We start from the raw sequence: 6,949 nt of genomic DNA on the forward strand, positions 1-6,949 counted from the left end.
GTGAAGGTTCTATTTGAATGATAAACCCAACCGAACCGATCCGAGGACAGCCAATAATTACAAAATAATAGTGAGGGTAAATGACTCAAATGATTCTCAAATTTTGATCCAACTACAGTGTCTCTAATCTTTTAATTTATTCACGTAATCCCTGAATTACAGGTAAATGTTTAATTTAGTCTCTAAATAATATGAAATATTGTCTTTTCATTAATTTAAATTAGTGGAATATGTTGATGTGGCTTTCAATATGTTAAATGAGAGCGGTGGACCCAAAAGAAAAAAGCTACACATAAATTATTCACATAAGATATCCATCTAAAATTATGATATAATAATTTGTGTTATCAAACAATAATGAAATACTAACGCCCTAATTTTTTTTCCTTTTCTAAAGGAGATGGATAAAAAGATGGAAATATTGACTCACCAATCCATGTCATCAATTAAAGTTTCATTTGCTGTTTAAAATGGTTATATTGAACATTTATCGATAGTTAAAAGATCACATGAACAAAATAATAGTCTAGACACCGCATTATACATTAGCCAAAATTTAAGGTTTATTTGTGTCATTTTCCTAATAATAATAAGAAAGGAGGAGGAGGAGGAATAGAAAGACAACCGTTACAAACTTTCACTCCCATAGGGTTAGATAGTTCATCGGTTCTTGGAAAACTTTCAGCACAAAACCCACAAGAATTCTCTAAACAGTCAGACATTTGTCGGTTACGAATGATGCCCAGATTCCATTCTTAAAAGCAAGGTCAATGAGTGGTGAAACGAAAAGGAGACTGACATAATATAATTAAGCTAAGCATGCACCATGCCACTCATCCGCAATTGGGTCTCTCGCTATGTGGGTTAGACAAATCGTGGAGTAGGTATGAACAAGGACGGTTAAGTATAGTAGGGAGAAAAACCATATCCGAATAAAGAAGCTCTGGGCGGGGTTTGGTCAAAAGGAAGAGGAAGGTTGAGTAAAATGAGGAGCTAGAGAGAGAGAGAGACAAGAAGTTGCTGTCTTTGAGTGCTGCTTTTGAGGTGATGTGTGGCAAGTGTGGACCGAACTCTTTTTCTGCTTTTAGTTGGCCGTCTTGATTCTGTTGCAGGAATCTGTCTTAACCAGGACGACCCAATCTCGGTTGTGTCTCTTTCCGTGCTTGATTTCGTTTCGTGGGAGAGACAGAGAGACAGAGAGACAGACAGAGAGGGAAGTGGCGTGGATACTAGGGAAACACAGACTTTTTTGCTTCGTGTTTACTGCTGGGTTTTTTGTCAGACTCGGAGACAGTGTTGGAAGAAATGTTTTTGACAGGATATGAGCATCGGTCTCGCGAAGCGGGTGAGGCCGCAGCTCGCGTTTGGTAGTGCCAATCCCGTGTAAATTTGGCATTCTCTGACAAGAGAATTTCATTTTGTCTGAATCACACCTATTGACACCCAAAAGATTCTTAGTTATTGATGTGAAAACACTATCGATAACTTGAAGAGCGTCACAACTCGCCAAGGAAATCATCATCAGTGAACAGTCGGCACAAAGACATATCTTCTAAGTGGTTATGCTTATTGTCAATATTTTATTTTGTAACTTTTTGTGGATAAGTATTGTTATAATTTCTTGTGACTGCAAATATGATTAGAAAGTTATATGTTCTAAAGATAGGATTAGGAAATCATCTTTTTAAATTTAGTGACCACTTGTGACTATTGATTATGGGTTATAAATAGTCACATTATACTCTTCATAAAAGATCTCCAATCAATTATGATATTCAACGTCTTTTGCAAATTTATATTTATCTTTACTTTTTCGCAATTTAAATGGCTAGCCACAATTCATTCCAGTTTTCCTACTTTTAAATTTCCTGTCATATACTTTCTAGTCCAAAATTAACAATATACCCTTCATATCTTTTGTCAATTCACTTGTCAATCCATTCATATTCTTGAAATGACATATCATCAACACTTTTACTTAATTCTAGTTCTTCATTATGCATTCAACTTCTTATCCGAATTGCCACGAACTTGATTCAAATAAAAATCAAAGATCGACTTATTGCCATGAACCTAATTCAAATAAAATCAAAGATCAACCTTCGATGAAGGGTATTTCAGCATGCATAATCATTTTAGCAAAATGTTTTTTTGGCAAACCTGATAGGACATATTTTGTTGATTCAACAAGATTATGATGGCAAAAACCAAAAATCAACAAGAATCTGATAATGCCATTGTGCCGTTGGCAACAACGACTCATTACCACAAACTAGTAATGAGATAATCACGCATTCTATAACTTCAGCCGCTAGAAGAGTGGCAGAAGATAATTGACACAAGAAAGTTTCAATGTATTACACTGAAGAGCACTTAAAGGATGTTACTCCAAATTCTTACACGGTATCGACCATGAGAATAATGCTCGAAGAGCAGCAACATGATATTATCAACTATATTATGGGTCATATATCTGATACGATCAAGCCAATCGTCATAAATGCTATGAATGATGCCCTGTCGAGACCAAGATAGTTCAACCAACTACTACAAACAAATCAAGTGGTAACGAGGTATGTTCCTAATTTCGCTCCATTTTTTAGAATAATGTTGGTCAAAATAACCAAATCATTAACAATAATTTAACAAATCAAATTGGTTGATAGGTAGGTCAATTGCCAAAGGCTAGTGGCTCCATCAGTATCACCCAATGCAAATATTCTTGTTAACCCTAACATGCTGATTAACAAAGATAATCCGGCAAGACTAGCATCACCGCCAAATGCTATTCTATGCACACTGTGTGTTTTGCCTAGTCAGCCACTTACACGGCATTCTATGCCACATGTTAGATTGTGCATGGGCCACATCACACCGAGATGGTTGTCCTCTAATTGCCACACCACTATCCAATGTGGCATCCCAGTCATATTGCCACGTAGCGACATATGTGAATTTTTTTCAAACCCAACCATGACATGGACCTCCCTACAGATTTCTCATTTAAACTACATAATTTATAAAATATTTACAGATGTTCAAAAAGTACAATAATACATGGTTAGAAAGCTTGTTTCTTGACTTGTCTGATGCTATAAAATTCATTGCATTAAGGTTCGGAAAGAGATAGGTCTCGAAAAATGTTGGTGTTTTCGAGTTCGAGCCTGATTTTCTCGCAAACCGAACTAACTCCAAACTTCCGAAATCATTCAAGGATATATCGACCACAACATACATGAATATCTTACAAAATTAAGACCATTTCCAAAACATACCGATTTTTTATCCTTTGATGTGTTAATCATGGAATGCATGCTCAAAACACACTTTGATATAGCATTTTGTGGATATAAACAAAGCATGAGAGACAATCAAGTACTCTAATAGCAATAATGGGTTTGGTGGAATGTACCTCGCTTCCCGAAAAATTTAGTTACTCCATATGATATTTGTGTATGTAGGGGCTTTTATACTTTTTTTTTTGTTTTGTTTTGGTCGATGGGCTTTTATTATGAATTGGGTAGTCTTAGCTTTTTAACCCAAAAAACTAGCTCAAAAAGTAAGTTTTTCCTTACACTTATAAACTGACCTACGACGTCTTTCATGACTGATGTGGGATAACCCCGACATACTTGTCTATTCGCAACCAAATATGTCTCTTGATCTCACAGATTATTTGCAATTTCAATGGGAGATTTTATTTTCATTCTTTGCTTGCTCCCTCAGGGAATTTTTAAATAGAATTGGATTGGGCTTGGGTCAAGCCCATTGTGGGCGGCCCAAGCCCAAAACCCAAAACATCAAAATAAATTTGAAACATAGTTCTAACTTGGCTGATTTAGGTTTTAGGTTTCCATTCTAGCTAGGTCGGAACGGTTACTTAATAAGCAATTAGCAATCATAGGGATGATCAGTTTCTAGTCCAGTCGATTTTAATGGACCAAATCACTTGTTGTCATTGCATTGACAAGCCGAGTCGTGAGGCAAAAGGGAAAGGTCAACGAGTGAGGTGGAGGTGAGGCTGTAAGAGGGAAAGGCGTCAATGTCGAGCAAGGCCTGAGGCGAGGCCATGAGAGGATGTTAAATGAGATAGAAGGTGAGGCCATGAGAGGGAAAGGAGGCCTGAGGTAAGGCCACGAGAGGATGTTGAGCGAGTGAGAGGCGAGGCCGTGAGAGTCAAGTGACTCGCTCGAAGCAAGGCGTGAGGTGGGAGCAAGGCATGAGGTGAGGCTATGCCTGTGAGAGAGAAATTGGGAAAGGGTTGATTTAACAAGGTTAGGGTTAGCAAAAGAGAAGTGGAAGGGAAAGGAATGGGGAAAGTACCGGCAGAATGGGAAAGTGTTCAAAAAGTAAGGGCGCATTTGGTAACGATTTCGTTCCCGGGAGTAGATTCTGATTAGAAATGATTCTTTTTTATTCTGTTCCCGAGAACAGATTCTAAGCATTTTGAGCCGTTTGATAATTGTCCAAAATTTATGATTCTGGAATAGAATTACATTTGGTACCATGCTCATTAATTTGTTCCAAATCAATTTCTTTTAATTTTTAAATAATTTTATACTTTTTCCTTTTTTTTTTCTTTTCTTTTTCTTTTTTCTCCTATTCTTCTTCTTTTTTCAAGCCGGTTGGACGGACCGGAACCAGCCTAGACGAGGGTGGCGACCTCACGGGCGTCACCGGCCCTCGACGAGGCCGACCCTCGTCACCGAGCCTCACTAGCGGCTAGGCGAGGCTTGCCCGGCCTCGCCGAGGCTCGACCTCACCAAGCGAGGCCGACCGGCCATCGACGAGGCCAAGCCTCGACGGGGTTGGGCAAGGCCGCCTAGCCACCGTCAAAGCTCACCTAGCCCCGCCAAGGCTCGACTCATCGATGGCTGGGCTTGCCTCCGGCAAGCTCGCCAAACCAGTTGCCGACGACGGTGGCTAGCGATGGACAGCAACGGTGGACGTGACGATGAACAGCAGCGGCAAACGGCAATCGTGAGATGGCTGTAGATGAAGAAGAAGAAGAAGAGAAAATGGAAGATGACTTTATTCTCAAATTTGTTCTTGGAATAAGAAATCAACTTTTTTTTCTATTCTTGATTCTACTCCAAATACGTTCTCGAGAACAAAAATTTTACCAAACGCATTCGTTTCCCAAATTACTTCGGGAACAAAAAATCAAAATCAGTCATCGAATCATTGCAAACAATACCTAATTGGCCTAACAGAAGAATGGTCGTTCAGAAATTTAAGAAAAAAATTAAAAATATACATGAATGGTCAGACCAATCGGTCTAGTTTCTACCTTAGAATTGGGAATCGGACCAACCAGCCATCGGTTCCAAAAATAGGAACCATGGACCGGACTAGCGCCCCCGACGACGATGGCTAGCGATGGACGGCAACGGTGGACGGCACGATGAATAACGGCGGCCGGACGGCAATCGTGAGATGGCTATAGATGAAGAAGAAGAAGAAGAGAAAATGGAAGATGACTTTATTCTCAAATTTGTTCTTGGAATAAGAATCGATTTTTTTTCTATTCTTGATTCTACTCCAAATCTGTTTCCAGAAACAAAAATTTTACCAAACGCGATTTTGTTCCCAAATTACTCCAGGGAACAAAAAATCAAAATCAGTCACTATTGGAATAGTTACCAAACAATACCTAATTGGCCTAATAGAAGAATGGCTGTTCAGAAATTTAAGAAAAAAAATTAAAAATGTATATGAATGGTCAGTCCAATCAGTCTAGTTTCCACCTAAGAATTGGGAATCGGACCGACTAGCCATCAGTTCCAAAAATAGGAACCATGGACCGAACTAGCCCCCGAAACCACCCAAAATCGATCAGTCCGGTCTAGTCTAGTTTAGTCTAGTTCGGGTGGGTTCCATCACACAGCTCTAGACAATCACCTCTAAGTGACTAGTGGTAATTACCATATGAGGGTGTCCCATTTGACTTTTGACATTTGGCTTATGAAGATCAATGCTTGATATTTTAATCTCCAATAATATTCAAGTCTTCATGTGATTGTTCTAAATTGAAATTTTATTTTGGCACATGCGACGTATTTGGTAGCTTTTATTGTTGTTCCCACACGCCATGTTTGTAAAATTAGGCAAAGAGTACACATGGTTGTGTCATGTGACTTGACCACATGCAAGTTCTTATCGTTGTCGCTTAATCATATTTGAGATCAAATAAACTTTTGATTGATGAACTTCGCTTATGAGTTATGACTGACAATTGTTTGAATGTATATATAAATAATTTTTTTTTTTCTTGTTGTTTATAAGTAGAGATTCCGAAGTGTATACCTACTGATAACCAATTTCTAAAACATGTTTAAAAAGTTTTTTATGAAAAGTGGATGCACCCTTCGATCATGTATATGTTTCTTTGCTTGAAGAGGGAAAGTTACTCACAGCTTAATTGACCTTGAAGAGGAAGAGCTCGACCAAAGTGCTCTACCATCATGGTCGAATCTCGTGAAGTTTGGCAAAGTGGAAGAGGAAACTCGCTCGTGGAGGCTGGACCAGAGAGAAGAAAGTGGGTTTGGGCGATGCGCGTGTCGAAGCTTTGGAGGAATTCAAGTCAAAGTGGCGTGGGTGGGGAAGGCAAGCACGCGCATCATCACTTGAACCTTTCCCTTCAATGCATTTCATTTCCTATGTACTTCAGTTCCTTGCAATTTCAATTCCAGCCCGTTTCAACCTTAGCCTTTTGTCACGGCTAGGGCGTCATGAGGTGGAGAGATTGGAGTCATGAAATTCTTTTCTTTTTTTTAATTGTAAGTTAATTAGGGCCATTGATTTTTCACTATGGTAAACTGAGGAAGTTAAATTTACCCTCTAAACTAGATCATCTTTTTATCCTTGTATACCATCTCTAATTTATTAGAAACGGCCAATGATGCCTTTTTCTTTTTTCTTTAATGACTTTCAGTGCACGGTTCCCCTG

This window comes from Eucalyptus grandis, chromosome 11 (genome assembly GCF_016545825.1).
Source record: "Eucalyptus grandis isolate ANBG69807.140 chromosome 11, ASM1654582v1, whole genome shotgun sequence".
Lineage (NCBI taxonomy): Eukaryota > Viridiplantae > Streptophyta > Magnoliopsida > Myrtales > Myrtaceae > Eucalyptus > Eucalyptus grandis.